At 34.3% G+C, this 20,692-nt stretch overlaps 1 pseudogene; it reads right to left on the bottom strand.

The window, feature by feature from the left end:
* Positions 1-826: 826 nt before the first annotated feature.
* Positions 827-1,954, bottom strand: LOC127557053 (actin, cytoplasmic 1-like; annotated as a pseudogene).
* Between the last annotated feature and the right edge of the window lie 18,738 nt (positions 1,955-20,692).

Below are 20,692 nucleotides of genomic sequence, written 5' to 3'. Positions count from 1 at the left end.
AAAAGCTTAAGCTGCTTTCCAATGCATTATATTTCTAATTAATTTTACATCTGGAATTAGAATCCAAGTATCTAGATGTTTTATCTGTGATCTCATAAGGAATTCCCAACCATGCTAAACTTTGTTTCCATCTTAATTTCTTTTTCTTTTATGTGTACACTTTCATTTGACCTGGTCTTACATCAGAGTAGAAGTAAAGCTACTACTCTCCTCAAAGTACTTACATTAATATCAAATTTATGGGGAGATTGTAAGGTCTTCATTCATATTGGGAGCAGGGAGGGAATTTAGGGGACAATTTTTAAATTCTGAGAAGTATTAACATAGAAGTTACAAAAATTATTTTAATGAAGAATTATATAATTTACATTTAAATCGATAGTAGTACCTTCCCTCCTCCTCCTTTCTACATCTGGATTTTTGTTAAGTAGAAATGTTGCTCTATGTATAGAGTAGGAAAGCCTTCATGGAGGCAAGTAACTCTCTGTAACAATGCATTATATAGTATTTGGAAAAAAACAAACAAACAAACAAAAACAAATGTACAATCAGAGACATGAAGACACACTGTAGAACTTTAGGGAGCTTTGCCTCCAATATACATAGAACCCTCATAACCTTCATAGTTTCAGTTTTTAAATCTTGAGTTAAATGTGAAACAAAGAAGCAAAAACCCCAAAACAAAGCCATGCAAATCTCATATCTCTCTCTCTTTTTTTTGGGGGGGGGAGGAGGGAGGAATTATCATATTATACCTTTTGACAAAAAATAAACCAAAACCAAAACCAAAGTCAACAAAAACACAGTATATTTAGAAGCATATATATTATTCAATGGAAAACCCAGTTTCATCATACTCCTGCTTGCTGATCTACATCTGTTGGAAGGTGGAAAGAGATGGTGGAATGATAGAATATTTGTATTCAGGTAGGGCAAAGGTCTTGATTTTCATTGTATTTGAGGGTAGGGCCAAAATCTTCTACTGAATCCTGTCAGCAAAGCCTATGCATATAATGGTACCACTAAACAAAATAGTACTTATGAATGTGAGCATCACATCTTATGATTGAGTTGAAGGTAGTTTTATGAATTTTACAGGCTTCCATAAGTAAAAAGGATGGTTGAAAAAGAACTTCTGGCTATTGGAATTTCTTGTTGCTTATGGTGATAACCTGATCATAAGGAAGCTCATAGCTTCTTTACAGACAAGAGCTAGAGGCAGCAGTGGCCATCTCCTGTTTGAAGTGACATAACAGTTTCTACTTGTCTCATGCATGATTCCCCTGTCAGCTGAACCTTCTCTTGGTCAGGATCCTTATGAGATAGTTTATCAGATCATGGCCAGCCAGATACAGATACATGGCATAACCTTCATAGATGGGAACAGTGTGTCACAACATCACCAGAATCCATTACATTACCACTGGTACTACTAGAGGCATACAGGGACTGAATAGTCTGGCTGGTGCTGTTCATGGCTGGGGTGCTGAAAGTCTCAAATGTAATTCAAGTCATTTTTTATTTGTTGGCTTTGGGGTTTGAGGGACTTGGGACTGAACAGCCTGGATGGTGATGTACATAATTGGGGTGTTGAAAGTCTCAAACATAATCCAAGTCATCTTGTCTGTTGGCTCTGGGGAATGGGAAACTTCTATGAGCAACACAAGGGCCCATCAAGGGCCACATGGAGCTTGTTATAAAAATATGATGCCAGATATTCTCTATGTCATCCCAGTTAGTGACAATACCATATTCTATGGGATACTTCATAATCAGAATACCTCTTTTGCTCTGGATCTGATCCTCCACATACTTATCTTTCTGGCCCTTATCATAAACCCTGATGCCCCACAATGGAAGGGAAAACAGACCAAGGGGCATTGTTTCCTGCAAAGTTTTCTTTGCACAATCCAGAGCCATTGTCAACAAGGAGAGAAGCAATGTTATCATCCATAATGAATTTTGAAGTGGCAAATTTAATTCTCAAAAGAGATTGGAGATGGTACCACACCTCGAGACAGGGGGTAGGGATGGGGCCCGAGAACACACAGTGTGAAAGAGATCACAGCTGCATCTTAATTTCTTAAGCTTCATGAAATATTATTTCTGGAGTTCTATTGACCTAATCCCTCTTGAATTGGGGGATTTATTAATTTAAAACTATGATACTGGTTTACAAAAAGAACAAGTAGGAGAGAGTCAATTTAATTCAGTGCGGAGAAACAACTGAGTGTATACTATGAGAAAAACACAAGTCAATGAAAGAATAATTACTGAGATAAATGAGCCACAGTAGCTCCTTAGTATACAATATAGTAGTGGTTAAACATCTTTTTTTTTTTTTAATTATAGCTTTTTATTTACAAGTTATATGCATGGGTAATTTTACAACATTGACAATTGCCAAACCTTTTGTTCCAATTTTTCCCCTCCTTGCCCTCATCCCCATCCCTAGATGGCAGGTTGACCAATATACATTAAATATGTTAAAGTATAAATTAAATACAATATAAGTATACATGTCCAAACAGTTATTTTGCTGTACAAAAATAGTCAGACTTTGAAATAGTGTACAATTAGCCTGTGAAGGAAATAAAAAATGCAGGTGAACAAAAATAGAGGGATTGGGAATTTTATGCAGTAGTTCATAGTCACCTCCCAGAGTTCTTTCCCTGGGTGTAGCTGGTTCAATTCATTACTGCTCTATTGGAACTGATTTGGTTCATCTCGTTGCTGGAGATGGTCATATCCATCAGAATTGATCATCATATTGTATTGTTGTTGAAGTATATAATGATTTCTCAGTCCTGCTCATTTCACTCAGTATCAGTTCATGTAAGTCTCTCCAGACCTTTTTGAATCATCCTATTGGTCATTTCTTACCGAACAATAATATTCCATAATATTCATATACCACAATTTATTCAGCTATTCTCCAATTGATGGGCATCCACTTAATTTCCAGTTTCTGGCCACTACAAAGAGGGCTGCCACAAACATTCTTGCACATACTGGTCCCTTTCCCTTCTTTAAAATCTCTTTGGGATATAAGCTCAAGAGTATCACTGCTGGGTTAAAGGGTATGCATAGTTTGATAGTTTTTTGAACATAGTTCCAAATTGTTCTCCAGAATGGCTGGATGTATCCACAATTAGTGGTTAAACTTCTAATATACCTCATAAAGTATGATACTTTGGAAATTTATATACTTATATCATGAAGCAAATAAAGAATTTGAGCACATGGTTTAAAGGTGAGGAAGAGTGTTAGCATATGAATACACTAGGAATCTGAGAGAATGGGATTATGTCTAAGTAAGACAACAGGAAGAGCTGAGAATTTAACAAGGCAGTTGTAGGGAAAAGAGCACAAAAATGACTATCATGCATGCTAAAGGCAGTTTTTGTAATTTATCATTTTACTTACAAAGCTAATCAAGATGTCCACAGATGTAGAAATGACTATTCTACAGCAACTTAGGTTGTAATGATAAACTCTCTTTGTATGAGACAAGTACATACAAATAAAATTTTGAAGAATGTTTGGAAAAGATGTTGTTGCATTAATGTAATTCATTATTTCTCTATTTTTAAGCATTTTTCATTCAACAGGCATTTATCAACTATTACCACATGCTACAAATGTTCGGTGATGGTTTGAATGCTCTCATTGGTAGAAAAATAAAGACCTGACTTTTTTTTTTCAAGACAGCTGCCAATCTATATGAAAAAATAAGATAGATACATGAATATTCTAATATTTCATTACCTATGTCAAACAATTTGCAAGAATATTTAATAAAAATGTATGCTTTAATAGCTACATTTTTATATAGTCTATATATTCTGAAAGAATTGAGGAGAAAAGGATAGTTTCTTGTGTGAAATAGAAGTAGAGAGGAATAAGACTTCTTTATAGAATAATAAGAAATGTAAAATGAAGAATTTTGAGTTTTGGGAAGTGCTTAGCTGTTGGTATCAGCGTTGAAAATCAGATTGAAGATTTTTGCTTTATCCTGAGGAAAATGAAAACCAATGAACCAAACTACTTCTGTTGAAGATATGTCATATGTTGTGATTATGTCTAGCCTAACAGCTGATGAACCTATTAGCTCTATCTACTGATCTATAGAGTGAAGGAAATATGGAAAAGTCAAAGAACAGGCAAAGATAGTGTTGAACCAGAAGAAAATGCTGGTAGATGTAGGCCAAGTCAGAGAGTTTGAATTTCTCAATAAGAGAAAAAGGCATAAAATAGGAATTCAAAGTCATAAGATGTTTTTTTCTTTCTTTTTTTTTTAATTATAGCTTTTTATTTATAAGATATATGCATGGGTAATTTTTTAACATTGACAGTTGCAAAACCTTTTGTTCCAATTTTTCCCCTCCTTCCCTCTACCCCTTCCCCCAAATGGCAGATAGACCAATACATGTTAAATATGTTAAAGTATATGTTAAATACAATATATGTATACATGTCCATACAGTTATTTTGCGGCACAAAAAGAATTGGACTTTGAAATAGTATACAATTAACCTGTGAAAGAAATCAAAAATGCAGGTGGACAAAAATAGAAGGATTGGGAATTCTATGTAGTTGTTCACACTCATTTCCCCGAGTTCAGCTGGGTGTAGCTGGTTCAATTCATTACTGCACTATTGGAGCTGATTTGTTTCATCTCATTGTTGAAGAGGGCCATGTCCAATAAGATGTCTTTTTCCTTTAGCTTTTCATATAGGATTGAGAGAGATGAATTGAGCCTGATCTGGGATAACTTATATCCTGTACTTATTGGTACAAAGGATGGTGAATGAATGGATTAAAGAAAAAAACAATTAAGCTCTTAGTGCTAGATATTGTGCTAAGCACTAAGAATTCAAATGCACCATCCAAAATAAAAACACCTAGATGTTATTTATTCTTATAGATATCACACTACAATTAAGGGAAACTACACAGAAAAGAAATTTAAATTATATAAAGAGTCAAGAAGTCTCCAGGGGAAGGTGGTAAAATGCTGGGGTCTTTAAGTCACATTGATAATTATTGGGGGAAAAAAGTAGTTATTATTAACATTCAACTCAAAAAGTAATTGATCCCAGAGGGTCACATATTGACATAGAAAGCCACAAATAACTGTCATCTATGTTTTATTGTAGTTTTATTTACTTTGTTAAACATTCTTCATTTAAATTTAATCTGGTTCAGTGTCATTTGCAGACTGCTGCCTCTTGTGTCAGCTGGTGTAAATTTTCCATCTCTGGTTTAGATGATTATACATAGAATTTGTAGGTGAGAGAGATGGTAAGAGCTATAGGAACTTAAGATAAAATAGCAGGATATAAGATCTAGACATCCCCCATCTCACTAGAAGGAATGTAGTCAGTGATTCCCATTGTTCCAAGCTATGTGAGCATCCCTGAGACTCAGATGGATTTCAACGGAATGCCTCTTGAAAGGAAGGGATGAAAGGGAAAGGCAATAAGAAAAGGCACCCCACTGCACAGCAGTCTAGGCTAGTAGAAAAGCATTACTTTGAGAACCAGTGAGAAGCTAAGATGTGCTATTGAGCCAGGACCCATGAATATAGCAATGAGTGGAAATGTAACATACTGAAAACAACTGAGGATTTAAAATACTAATCAAACTGTGGAGCTTCAGAATAGCCAATACCTTTCTAATCCCATAGTTTTAGAGTTGATTCCTAGGCTGGATAATTTGATATTTGATTTAATATATTTGACTTTTATTCATTTTTCATTTATAAGCAAATAAAGAACTATAATCATTTTAAACATGCAGGTACAATTAACTCTACCTAAAGGCAAAGGGAAGAAGGAAGAATTTTCTTTTCCACTGATAAGCGGCCACACAACCCAGAAGATTTTAATTGGATTAACTCTAATATAACATATCCATGAAAAGAATGTTGCCATGCACCGAATGGGGCAGAAATTAGGGAATAGAAGCAACTGTCATATAGGAAATGCTTGATGATTTGTAGGGAAGATGTTTAAACACTGTTTGAAGATGCTGGTAAGTGTATGTATGAAAATCATGACATTTGGAGAAGAAGTTTAAGCAGGAAATGACCAGTACAAAGAAGAACTCTATTTGGACAAATTATAGTCTTTTCCAGAATTATTTCTGGATACTATCTGGCAAGGTGCCATTTGTAGTCTCAACAGAATATGGCAGGGGGACTTTACTGTGGTGATTGAAATACAGAAAGGGGGAACAATAGATGCTCTTAAGGCATATCATCCAAACTGGCATATAGTCTGATATCAGAAGAATTTGATGTCACAATTTTGGAATTCTTACAAAGGCTGTACTGCTCAGAGTAATAAAGGAGCTTGTAATAAATTCAACCAGTTTACAAATACACTCAGGTAAATGCTCTGGGTTTATAAGGAGAAGTCAAAATTAAAGACATAACATGTTCTTATATATTTTCTAAGATACTGACTGTCACAATTTGTTAAAAAAATGAAAAATCATGTTACCTCTCTTTATCTAGGTTTCCTCATCTATAAAATTAGGGATTTAGACTGGATCACTTCTAAATCTATAATCCTATGATCTTTAACACAGGCATTCAGTTCATTCATTTTTGTTGTGATTCATAGACCTCTGTTCTTGGCATTTTTTGTTTTGTTTTGTTTTTGACAAAGATAATGGGGCAATTTGCCATTTCCTCCTCTTCTAGTAAAGTGGAGAGATTCTAAGGGCATATAGCTAAAAAAGTTTCTGAGGCTGCATTTGAACTCAGGTCTTTCTGATTCCAAATTCAGCAATTAATCCACTCTTCTACCTTGCTACCCTTAGAAAGGTATACCTGAAACAATAAGTACTTATTTAGGATTGATGTTATATTTTACATTGTTCAACAGTTTCAATCTTGCCCAGAGCATAGGAATATTATGCCCACAACCTCAGACAATTTACATTAGACTTTAACTTGAGATGCATGCAAGTTGGAAAGCATCTAAATTTATTTCCTCCATAGATACAAAGGAAAACCAGTATAGGTAACTAAACCCTTCATGAATGTACTACTATATTACCTGGGTTTAGAAAGCCAACTTTTCAAATATATATATAAATGCACATTACTTTATGAATCATGCTGGGGAGAGAAAAATTGGAACAAAAGGGAAAAACCATGGTAGAGATAAAAGAAGTGAACATAGCATGTGTTGATTTGCATTCAATCTCTATAGTTCTTTTTTCATGCATATTGCATTTTCTATTCAAAGCCTATTGGGATTGCCTTGGAATACTGAACCATTGATGAACATCCTGTCACCCCCACAATTAAAGGTGCTTACATCAATACCGCTTATTTAAAAAAATGAACCTGCAGAGAAGAATGAATCCCATCATTGAAACATATTATTGGAACAGAGAAGACTGAGGTTCATCTTCAGAGAAGGACACTTTAGTGAAAAAAATAATTCCACCCCAAAAAGTAATGTGAAATGGCTCCCCACCCAAAGGGAATTTATAGAACTCAAAAAAAAAAAAGACTTTAAAAATCAAATGAAAGACATTTTATTTATTTATTTATTTGTTTATTTATTTATTTTAAAATAACTTTTTATTGACAGAACCCATGCCAGGGTAATTTTTTACAACATTATCCCTTGCACTTACTTCTGTTCCGATTTTTCCCCTCCCTCCCTCCACCCCCTCCCCCAGATGACAAGCAGTCCTTTATATGTTGAATAGGTTACAATATATCCTAGATATAATATATGTGTGCAGAACTGAACAGTTCTCTTGTTGCACAGGGAGAATTGGATTCAGAAGGTATAAATAACCCGGGAAGAAAAACAAAAATGCAAGTAGTTTATATTCATTTCCCAGTGTTCTTTCTTTGGGTGTAGCTGCTTCTGCCCATCCTTGATCAATTGAAACTGAATTAGCTCTCTTTATCGAAGAGATCCACTTCCATCAGAATACATGTCATACAGTATCGTTGTTGAGATATATAATGATCTCCTGGTTCTGCTCATTTCACTTAGCATCAGTTCATGTAAGTCTTGCCAGTCCTCAATGAGAGACACTTTAAGAAAAAAGTTAAAAAAAATTCAAGAAAATCAATACTGAAAAAACATTAACCAATTGAAAAAGGAAGTATAGAGTCTCAAAAATGGAAATAATTCTTTGAAAAGTAGAATCAGTCAAGAAGAAGCCAGTGAAGCAATGGAAGATCAAGAAATAACAAAACAGATTATAAAGAATGAGAAAATAAGATGGAATGTGATAATAAGAGAAATAATAGATCTGGAGAACAGATCAAGCAGAGGAAATATAGGAATAATTGGGCTGTTAGAAAGTTGTGACCAAAAAGAGAAGCTTGATAAAATAATGCAGAAAATAATTCCTGCAGAGACTACTTGGAGCAGAGCCAAGATCATAGAAATGACACATGTTTCTGATCTCCTACAAGCTTCAGACTAACTAGGAAATCCAACTTCTGAATTAGCTCTGAACCAACAGAATCCACAAATATTGGGAGTGTAACAAATTACCAAGAGAAGATAATTTCAAAGATCACCAGAAAAGGTCTGTTTCAGTTGGAAATGGGAGGAAGGCGGCCAAGCACAAGCAGACTGAGCACAGACACCAGCACAGACAATGCAGACTCAGGATGGTGTAGATTCCCTGTGGCAAAGAAGCTATGGGGAGGAATCTACAGGAATCTATAGCAATGTTGGCCACTCTGCCCTGGCTGCAGGCCAGTACATAAGCAGAGACTTATAAAACATCCAACACAAACACAAAAGGTAAAGAGTGAACCCCAAAAGTCCAGAATCTCACAGGACCTGGCCACACCTGACCAGCACAAGGAGTGAATGAGCACTGACCCAGCATAGCCATGGGTTATAGAGGAAATCGCTGCTTGTAGAGGAAGTTTGGAAGACCTCTCCTGTGCTAAAAGCAAACCTTAACATTTTTTTTCAAATGAGTAGAAAAGTAAAAAGAACTCTGATGATAGCTTCTATTGTGAAAGAGAAAATCAAATTTCAAACTGAGAGGAGATTAGAGGCAGATTATCTCTAGATGAAGTCCCAAAAGATGATATAAACTGATCCCCATCACATAAGACTCTCGCAGAAGAAATTAAAAAAGATCTTTTGTTGTTAATTGTATTTATTTATTTTTAATATAGCTTTTTATTTACAAGATATATGCATGGGTATTTTTTCTTCATTGACCCTTGAAAAACCTTTTGTTTCAACTTTTACCCTCCTTCCCTCTAGCCCCTCCCTTAGATGGCAGATAGACCAATACATGTTAAATATGTTAAAGTATATGTTAAATGCACTATATGTATACATATCCATACAGTTATTTTGCCGCACAAGAAAAATCAGATTTAGAAATAAGGTAAAATTAACCTGAGAATGAAATGAAAAATGCAATCAGACAAAAAGAGAAGGAATGCTATGGTGTGATTCACACTCATATCCCAGAGTTCTTTCCCTGGGTATAGTTGGTTCTCTTCATTATTGAACAAATGGAACTGATTTGGTTCATGTCATTGTTGAAGAGAGCCACATCCATTAGAATTGATCATCATATAATATTGTTTTGGGGGTATATAATGATCTCCTGGTCCTGCTCATTTCACTCAGTATCAGTTCATGTAAGTCTCTCTTGGCTTTTCTGAAATCATCCTGCTGGTCATTTCTTCTTCTTTTTTTAATTATAGCTTTTTATTTACAAGATATATGCATGGGTAATTTTTCAGCATTGATAATTGCAAAACCTTTTGTTTTAATTTCCCCCCTCCTTCCCTCCACCCCCTCCCCTAGATGGTAGGTTGACCAATACATGTAAAATATGTTAAAGTATAAGTTAAATACAATACATGTATACATGTCCATACAGTTATTTTGCTGCACAAAAAGAATAGGACTTTGAAATAGTATACAATTAACCTGTGAAGGAAATAAAAAATGCAGGCAGACAAAAATACAAGGATTGGGAATTCCATGTAGTGATTCATAGTTATCTCCCAGAGTTGTTTCACTGGGTGTAGCTGGTTCAATTCATTACTCCTCTATTGGAACTGATTTGATTCATCACATTGTTGAAGAAGGCCACATCCAACAGAATTGATCCTCATATAGTATTGTTGTTGAAGTATATAATGATCTTCTGGTCCTGCTCATTTCACTCAGCATCAGTTCATGTAAGTCTCTTCAGGCCTTTCTGAAATCATGCTGCTGGTCATTTCTTAAGGAACAATAATATTCCATAACATTCATATACCACAACTTATTTAGCCATTCTCCAAATGATGGGCATCCATTTAATTTCCAGTTTCTAGACACTACAAAAAGGACTGCCACAAACATTCTTGCACATATAGGTCCCTTTCCCTTCTTTAAGATCTCTTTGGGATATAAGCTCAATAGAAACCTTGCTGGATCAAAGGGTATGCACAGTTTGATAACTTTTTGAGCATAGTTCCAAATCACTCTCCAGAATGATTGGATACATTCACAATATCATCAACAATGTACCAGTGTCCCAGTTTTCCCACATCTCCGCCAACATTCATCACTACCTTTTCCTGTCATCTTGCCTAATCTAAGAGGTATGTAGTAGTATCTCATAGTTGTGTTAATTTGCATTTCACTGATCAATAATGATTTGGAGCATCTTTTCATATGGCTAGAAATGATTTCAATTTCTTTATTTGAAAATTGTCTGTTTATATCCTTTGACCACTTATCAATTAGAGAATGGCTTGATTTCTTATAAATTAGAATCAATTCTCTCTATATTTTGGAACTGAGGCCTTTATCAAAACCTTTGACTGAAAAAATGTTTTTCCAGTTTATTGCTTCCCTTCTAATCTTGCCTGAATTATTTTTTGTTTGTACAAAAGCTTTTTAATTTGATATAATAAAATTTTCTATTTTATAATCAATAATGATCTTTAGTTCTTCTTTGGTCACAAATAACAGGAAAAAAAGGGAAAGTGGAGATAAAATGAGCAAAATTACATCTCAGGAAGAGGTAAATAATACCTATTATAATTGAATGAAAGAAGGGAGGGTAACGAATATTGTGTGAATCTTACTCTCATCAGGTTTGGCTCAAACAAAGCATATTAGATATATTTGGTTTCACCCAGAAACTTGTCTCACATTATAGAAAAGTAGGAGGGGAAAGGAGAAAGGGCTAAATAGAAGGGAAAACAGAAATAGTAGAGGTAAGGTATAAGAAAGGTGGAGAGTCTCTAAAGGGGGAGGACTGCTTGAGGCAAGTAATGCTCATAAGGAAAATACTTGGGAGGAAGGACAGAGGAAAAGGAAAGAGAAAAGTATAATTTGGGTTTAATAAGATGGCAAGAAATACCGAATTAGTAGTTTTAACCATAAATGTGAATGGGTTGAACTCTGCCATAAAGCAGGAGGAGATAGCAGACTGGATCAAAAGCCAGAATCCCATGATATATTGCTTAGAAGAAACACATTTAAAGCAGAGAGGTACTTAAAGAGTAAAGATAAAAGGCTGGAGCAGAATCTGTTATGCTTCAGGTGAAGTAGAAAAAAGTAGGGATAGCCATCCTTATCTCAGATCAAGCAAAAGCAAAAAAAAAAAAAAAAAAAAAGGAAACCATATCTTGCTAAAGGTTAGCATAGATGATGAAGCAATATAATTATTAAACAGATATGCACCAAGTGGTGTAGCATCTAAATTCCTAAAGGAGAAGTAAAGAGAGTTGCAAGAAGAAATAAACAGCAAAACTATAATAGAGGGAGATATCAGCCTTGCTCTCTCAGAACTAGATAAATCAAACCATAAAATAAATAAGAAAGAAGTTAAAGAGGTAAATAGAATACTAGAAAAGCCAGATTAATAGATCTTTAGAGAAAATTGAGTAGAGACAGAAAGGAGTACACTTCTCAGCAGTTCATGGAATCTGTACAAAAATTGACTATCTATTAGGACATAAAGACCTCAAAACCAAATGCAGAAAGGCAGAAATATTAAGTGCATTTTTTTTCAGATCATGATTCAATGAAAATTACATTCAATAAAAGCCCAGGTGAAAATCAACCAAAAAATAATAGTAACTAAATAATCTTATTCCAAAGAATGAATGGGTGAAACGGCAAATTATAAACATAATAATTTCTTCCAAGAGAATGACAATAATGAGACAACATACCAAAATTTGTGGGATGCAGCCCAAGGGGCAATAAGTAGAAATTTTATATCTCTAGATGCTTAGTGCATAAAATAGAGAAAGAGAAGATCAGTGAATTGGATTTGCAACTAGAAAAAGCTAGAAAAAGAACAAATTACTCCCCTCCAATCAAATACCAATCTTGAAATTCTAAAAATTAAAGGAGAGATCAATAAAAGTGAAATTAAAAAAAAAACTATTAAATTAATAAATAAAACTAAGAGTTGGTTTTATGAAAAAAACAACAAAATAAAGAAACCTTTAGTTAATTTGATTAGGAAAAGGAAAGAGTAATATCAAATTGTTAGTCTCAAAAATGAAAAGGGAGAACTATCCACCAATGAACAGGAAGCTGGAGCAATTATTAGGACTTACTTTCCCCAACTTTATGCTAATAAATTTGACAATCTAATTGTAATGGAGGAATACTTCCAAAAATATAAATTACCCAGATTAATAGAAAGGAAAATAAATTACTTAAATAGTCCCATTTTAGAAAAAGAAATAGAGCAAGCTATTAATCAACTCCCTAAAAGAAATCCCCAAGGCCAGATGGATTTACATGTGAATTCTACCAAATATTTAAAGAACAACTAACTCCAATACAATATAAACTAGGGCCTGATACTTAAACCAATTAGGATGAAAACAGAGAAAGAAAATTATAGATCAATCTTTCTAATGAATATTAGCAAAGAGATTACAGAAAATCATCTCCAGGATAATACATCATGACCAAGTAGGATTTATATCAGGAATGCAGGGCTGGTTCAATATTAGGAAAACTATCAGTATAATTGGCCATATTAATAACCAAATTAACAAAAACCATGTGATCATCTTAATAGATGCAGAAAAAGCATTTGCTAAAATCCAATACTCATTCCTACTAATAGAGAGTATTCCTATTATAGAGAGTATAGGAATAAATGGACTTTTCCTTAAAACAGTCAGTCGCATCTATTTAAAACCATCAGCAAGCATCATTTATAATGGGGATAAACTGGAACCATTCCCAATAAGATCAGGGGTGCAACAAGATTGTCCACTATCACCTTTACTATTCAATATTGTATTAGGAATGTTAGCTTTCACAATAAGAGAAGAAAAGGAGATTAAAAGAATATTGTCCTGGAGTGATAAAACATGCGGGGAAAGTACAAATAGAAAAAATTCACCAATTACCATCTCAAAGAGATCCTTTGTGAAAACAAAGCAAATTTTGAAACCCCCAGATTAAAGGGAATATTTTCCAAGAACAAGAAAAAAATTCAAATTTGAAATGATAGAGCTATAATTAAAATTGTACAAGACTTAGCAGTAGCCACAATAAAAGACCACCCAAAAAACTAGGCCTATGAACAAAATTATCATATCCAATAAAAATATCAATAATTTTGAATGAGAAAAAAAAAATGGATCTTCAATGAACTGGCATATTTTCAGGACTTTCAACTTAACCTGAACTTAACAGAAAATTTAACATATAACAGCCAAAATTAAAGATAAATTCTAAGGAATTTAACATGGCCATATCCTTTATGTTTTTATATATGCATATCATATATTTAAGATTCACATCAATTATAGGATAGCTCAAAAGTAAGATTGGCAAAATAAAGGTGAAATAGAATCATGTTATACAAATGTGGTGCAGAGCAAGAATAGACACAAAGACATTATAGGGGGAAGGAGGGCTCATAGTTTTGAAATTCTACTCACACCAGGAATGGTTTTAATAGGCAACACTGCATAAATATCATGAAGGATATATAGCACCCTCCAAAAACTATAAATAAATAAGGGAGGAGGGATTGGTGAATGGGAAAGCAAAATGTGAGGGGAAGTAGATAAGGAAGTGATCCTGATCCTTGGGTGGGGGGGGAAGTTAAGTGATAGCAAGGTAAATTATGGAGCAGAATTTAACTAAAGAGTCAGCAGGGATAGGAAAGACTGTGTTTGTGTGTGTGTGTGTGTGTGTGTGTGTGTGTGTGTATGAGACTATGTATATATGTGCATATGTATCCATAATTATATCTTTTCTTAACGATAGCTTGCTTGGGGGGTGGTGAGGAAGATGAAAGGGGGAAAAATAATAAAATAAATAAGCTACACTGTGGAGAACCAAAGAACAATTTATAAAGAAGTAAAGAAGATTGGACATTCATGAATATAATTTCTCATGGACATATTTATACATGCTTATGTATGTGTATGTGCGTGTGTGTGTGTGTATATATATATATACTTGATCTGGTAATTTGTTATTATTTATTTTGAATACTCCCTGATTTTCTGCTGGGCACATGACAATGGTCTCTTTTATTTTATTTTATTTTGTATTGCTTTTGGTTTTTTTTTTCTAATTCTGTTTTTTTCAAATAAAATAAATTAAAATAATAAACTCAATTAATCAAATAAGACCAATTAATAAAACCAATAAGCAAGTACATACATTTAGGTAATAAAATTTCTAATTGGAGAAAAAATTAGGGACTTCCCAAGTTGAGAAAACAGATATTTTCTGAAAGCAGAAATGAGTTGTCCCACTTTGCCCAAGTATCTGTATTCAATCAACAAAATATGGACTAATTAACCAGTATGAGAGTAGTTTTCAGATAAGACGTATGGATTGCTTGAGATGTACAATTGTTATAGAAAACTCTTTGCTTCAGTCTTCAAATCCAATTAGGTTCTGGTTAGCAAAACCTAAGTTGTTAGTAAGGGCCTCTAAACAGCAGGTAAGAGGTGATCCAGCTTCCTAGACATTCAGGGATAGGTTCAAACAATGAAATGAAGTCTTCACACAATTCCCACAATTGAATGAATTTTTCTCACAAGACAGAAATTAGAATAGACATGTAATTGAATAGAAACTATACCAACTCCAGAACTGAGTCACAAGGTAGAGCTGCTTTACACCACTTGCTGCTTTAATATCCTCAAATCCCCCCTATCCTTCTATGGACAGCCTATTCCCCCACTATGGATCACTTATCTATAGGCTGAATTTATAAGGTTTTTTTATATATTCATAATCAGAATTACATAAGTCAGGCTGCTGATCAAACTACTTAAAGGTCTTATAATGAAGTCATTTTGAAAAATGAGATTTAGATTATGACAACTCTGAGACACCACTACCCACCTGTCAGATGGGCTAGAATGATAGGGAAAGATAATGAGGAGTGTTGGAGGGGATGTAGGAAAACTGGGACACTGATACATTGTTGGTGGAATTGTAAATACATCCAGCTATTCTGGAGAGCAATTTGGAACTATGCTCAAAAAGTTATCAGACTTCATGCCCTTTGATCCAGCAGTGTTTCTACTGGGCTTATATCCCAAAGAGATTTTAAAGAAGGGAAAGGGACCCATCTGTACAAAAATGTTTGTGGCAGCCCTCTTTGTAGTAGCCAGAAACTGGAAACTGAATGGATGCCCATCAATTGGAGAATGGTTGAATAAGTTGTGGTATATGAATGTTATGGAATATTATTGTTCTGTAAGAAATGACCAGCAGCATGATTTCAGAAAGGCCTGAAGAGACTTACATGAACTTATGCTGAGTGAAATGAGCAGGACCAGAAGATCATTATATACTTCAACAACAATCCTATATGATGATCAATTCTGATGGATGTGGCCTTCTCCAGCAATGAGATGAACCAAATCAGTTCCATTTGTTCAATAATGACTAGAACCAGCTACACCCAGGGAAAGAACTCTGGGAAATAACTATGACCCACTACATAGAATTCTCAATCCCTCTATTTTTGTCTGCTTGCATTTTTGATTTCCTTCACAGGTTAATTGTAGACTATTTTGAAGTCTGATTCTTTTTGTGCAAAGTAACTGTATGGACATGTATACATATATTGTATTTAACATATACTTTAACATATTTAACATGTATTGGTCTACCTGCCATCTGGGGGAGGGGATGGGAAGAAGGAGGGGAAAAGTTGTAATAGAAGGTTTTGCAATTGTCAATGCTGAAAAATTACCCATGCATATATCTTGTAAATAAAAAGCTATAGTAAAAAAAAGAAAAAGGACATTTAGCTGTCACCAAGGTAGCCAAAAGAATTTGAACATAAACATCATGAAACAAAAGATTAAAATGGTGATCATGAATATTAACTAATGTCAGGTTTCCTTGTATCCCAGGAATTCTCAATTCTTTTTAATCAGTACATTTTGGGTCCCACATGCCCCTCATAGAGTCTCTGGAGAAATTCGTTTGGATATTCTGGAGTATTTCTCTTTCAGAGAGCAGCTTTGAATGCGGATATGCTTCTCTGATCTTAAATCTCAAATTATTTTGGAGAGATTCCTATTTAATGTAGTTTAGTACAATTCAATAGATTCTAGCTGCTCTCTCAGCAGTCCCTAACACATCAACCATTAAAAGTTATTGGAATGATTTTGACCTAGTGTGGGCAATGTAGCTGTTTAGGCAATGTTCTAAAATGTTGTATGATATCTTTTATTAATAGTGATCACTTCGAACACTACACTTATTCCTTCATCCTTCCCATACAGAAAAGAGAGAAGATAAATATATCTAACGTGATTAACCAATCTTAAAATGCTTTGTGAACATTAGCCATCTTTCTCCTCTTCCTCATCATCATTAGTACTACTACATCTACAACTATGATTAAGACTGCATCCTACTACTACTACTATTACTGCTGCTGCTGCTATTACATGCTATTACATAAGTATATACTCTGATGTTTCAGTGGAAGTCAACAATATAAGTATGTCATCCAATAGTGCAGATTGTGACTCATAACCTGCTTTTCATTGTGTATGATTCTTTTTCATGGCCTTTGATAAATCATCTTCAGGGAATTCACCTAATGTGTTTGGTGGAGATGACAGCCTTAAAGTCTTTTAATATACCCTTTGGGCTATCATTTTTCTATACCTTGCTCTTTCTACTTGATGAATCTGCCTCCTTTTTCTCTCATACTTCTTTTATATTGCTCTTGCACACAAGTTGTATAGCGTCTAGGGAGTCAACAATGGTTGACTTGCAACTTTTAATTTAGGGTTAAAGTAGAATCTATTTATTGCATTGCAATCTACTGATACATTATAAAAATGTTATAAGCAGGACTGATTTGTGACCAGAACAAATGATTTATTGATTATGCTGAAATTTCATTTCACATAAATAGATAAATATTACTCAAAATATGCATTTTTAAATGGAAATTTTCTTTTTTAACACCAAGATTAAAGATACCATAATACTCAGAGGAGAATGACATTGTATTCTCTTTTATCAAATTCCAAATGACAGGTACTAGGATTAGGATTTGTAAATCACAGGGCAATAAATAGGCTAAAATTATGGCATTGCATCCTCACTTTCAGGAGCAACTTGTTAACACTGGAGATTTTGGGGGTGGAAGGGGAATGGAAGAGAATATAAATCTGCTTCCTTAGTTAAATTTAACAGAATCATCCTTCTCTTATCACACTTTCTCTTTTTTTTAGACTTATTGTTTTGACAGAAAGTGAGTGCAAAATGAGGGTGGAGTATGACTTTAATACTATCTTCCTTCATGACACCAATCCAAAACATCTAGAAGGTAGAGGTGTGATTGCTAATTGTGCAGATACCATTGATTTCTAAGCAAGCAATCCCTTACCAATATGTTTTTATTTGACTAATTTTTGATGAATCTTTCCTCTAAAAATAAAACAAAATAAAACAGCCCTGTTAGCTGCTGGTCACTGAACTTAAGTTTCTTGTGGAGCAGCAAATATGATTCTAATGCTGTGCTATGTAGAACATCATGATGGAGTAGACTGAGTGCTGAACAGGATGCAAGAAGACATGGCTTTAATCCCAAATCAGACACTTACTTGACTATTAACTTCTTAGAAACTCAGTTTCCATATCTATAGAATAAGGATAAAAATAGTAACGCACAAAAATGAAACTTGTATACAATAATGAAGATTTAGAACAATCAGGGTACAAGTTCTGCCTTTGATACACATACATACACACACACACACACACACACACACATACATATGTTTATATAAACTATGTGATCCTTGGAAGGTCCTTTTAATATATATCAAAGACAACTCTTTAAGATCATAAAATGCGAAGGTGATACCAATACAGATTAATATATGAAGTAACCTTTAGCTATGAAATCTTAAGACTTTTTAAAAAGCATATAATGGTAATGCATATGTGATTTGTAAATCTTAAAGTGATTTTTAAATGTAAACTTCAAACAAATAATGTTGTTATTGCTTGTACAATCTCTTTACTTCTCATAAGTAAAATGAAAAAAAAATTGCATTCCTAAAGGGGAAACAAAATATGTTTGCCTTTTTAAAAAGAAGACTATTTACCATTTAGTATTGCTTTTGAGAACTTTGATTAAAAGCACTATGTTTTACTGCTATCTGCCCCCTACTTAATATTATATAGTTTCAGTAATGCATATTTTGTTCCCCAAAGGTAATTCCCATTATGAAGTCCTCCATGTAAAAAAAAAATGTTACCTTTGTCTTCTTCATCTTCTGTTCTTTTTTATGAGACTTGCAGTGCAAACAGAATTGTTTTATTTCACCCCAAATGCTTGGATGGGGTCAGAATCAGGTTTTTAAGACATGCATGGGAATGTGGGATCTATTTAAACAGATGTTAAAATATACAAATTCTAGAATTCCACCATTATGAAGCTGCTAATCAAAACTCTTGTTGTTTATACATGGATCTGACATCATATCCATGTATCATGATTTCTATTGTCAATCAGTAACCTGCCCTGCGATGAGCTTGACAGAAGATGCATCTAAGGGTGGATTTTTAACTGTCAACAGAGAGATTGCCCAGAACCAAAACAGAAACCCGAATGTTATTGAAACGAGACTGCCAGAAACTGATTTGGGTGTCATTGGTATTTCCCCATGGGGACAGAGTATCAGAGATGAATTTGTATTTTTTTAAAAAGATAATATTGGAAATAGTATGTACTCTGAATTCAGTGTCTTAATTATATCTTTATATTGAGTTTATTCACCTAATGTCCCTAAGATGGAAATTACTTTATTTGGGACAAAATGAAACAAACACAAGATGGATACAGAAGGGGGAGACAAATACAGAGAGAGAGAGAGAGAGAGAGAGAGAGAGAGAGAGAGAGAGAGAGAGAAAGAGAGAGAGAGAGAGAGAAAGGAGAGAGAGAGAGAGAAAAGAGGGAGAGAGGGAAGAGAGGAAGGGGAGGGAGATAGAGATAAAGAGATAGAGATAGAAAGGATAGAGAGAAGGAGGGAGAGAAGCAGAGAGAAAAGAAAGATAGGAAGAAAGTGTGCTTTTTTAAAGGCACAAATAAAAGGAAATATAATTCATACAAAAGAAAAGAAAGATGATTTTTAGAGCTGAAAAAGATGTCACACTCTCAATGAAGTTCTAAGTCTTCAAAGAGTGTCAGATTGAAAGTCTGAAAGTGAAAATGATGGCATCTACAAAATTAAACAAGAATATCTAGAAGACTAGAAGGGTGCATTGACAGATACTAAGGTATTCCTCTGTAGGGAAAGTTTTATTACCTAAGCCTCGGATAGGAATTGATGACTGGGTTGGTTTGGATGCAAAAGCATAATTAGAGGGGACTCCTTCAGGCTTCTTTTATTGGATTTTCTCTAGGTATAGTAACTTGACACTCTTTCGTGCTTCAGTGAAGCTTTACCTTCTTCCTGTAGGGGGTCCAGATCAGAGGAGGGGGTACAGAATGCTCCACTTCCACAAGATACCCTGGGGTGAAACATAGCTTTGCTGGGGAAAAAACAGATAGATTTTGGAGAAAAAATGAATTTTAGGAATTAGAGAATAGCACTATATTTTTCTTTTTTTCTTTTTTTTTTTTTTTCTTTTTTTTTTTTTTTGCTTTTAAAACCTTCTTTATTTTTCTTGGGAGTTTTTTTATCTGTGTTTTCTTTTTTTTTATGTTTTTTTTTATTTAATAATTACTTTATATTGACACTCGTTTCTGTTCCGATTTTTTTTCCCCTCCCTCCCTTCACCCCCTCCCCTAGATGGCAAGCAGGCCTTTATATGTTGGATATGTTGCAGTATATCCTAGATACAATATATGTTTGCAGAACCGAACAGTTCTCTTGTTGCATAGGGAGAATTGGATTCAGAAGGTATAAATAACCCGGGAAGAAAAACAAAAATGCAGATAGTTCACATTCGTTTCCCAGTGTTCTTTCATTGGGTGTAGCTGCTTTTGTCCGTCATTTATCAATTGAAACTCAGGTCTCTTTGTCAAAGAAATCCACTTCCATCAAAATATGTCCTCATACAATATCGTTGTCGAAGTGTATAATGATCTCCTGGTTCTGCTCATTTCACTTAGCATCAGTTCATGTAAGTCTCGCCAGTCCTCTCTGTATTCATCCTGCTGGTCATTTCTTACAGAACAATAATATTCC

Source organism: Antechinus flavipes, chromosome 3 (genome assembly GCF_016432865.1).
Source record: "Antechinus flavipes isolate AdamAnt ecotype Samford, QLD, Australia chromosome 3, AdamAnt_v2, whole genome shotgun sequence".
In the NCBI taxonomy this organism is placed as follows: Eukaryota; Metazoa; Chordata; class Mammalia; order Dasyuromorphia; family Dasyuridae; genus Antechinus; species Antechinus flavipes.
This window is presented reverse-complemented; position numbering and strand designations above follow the sequence as displayed.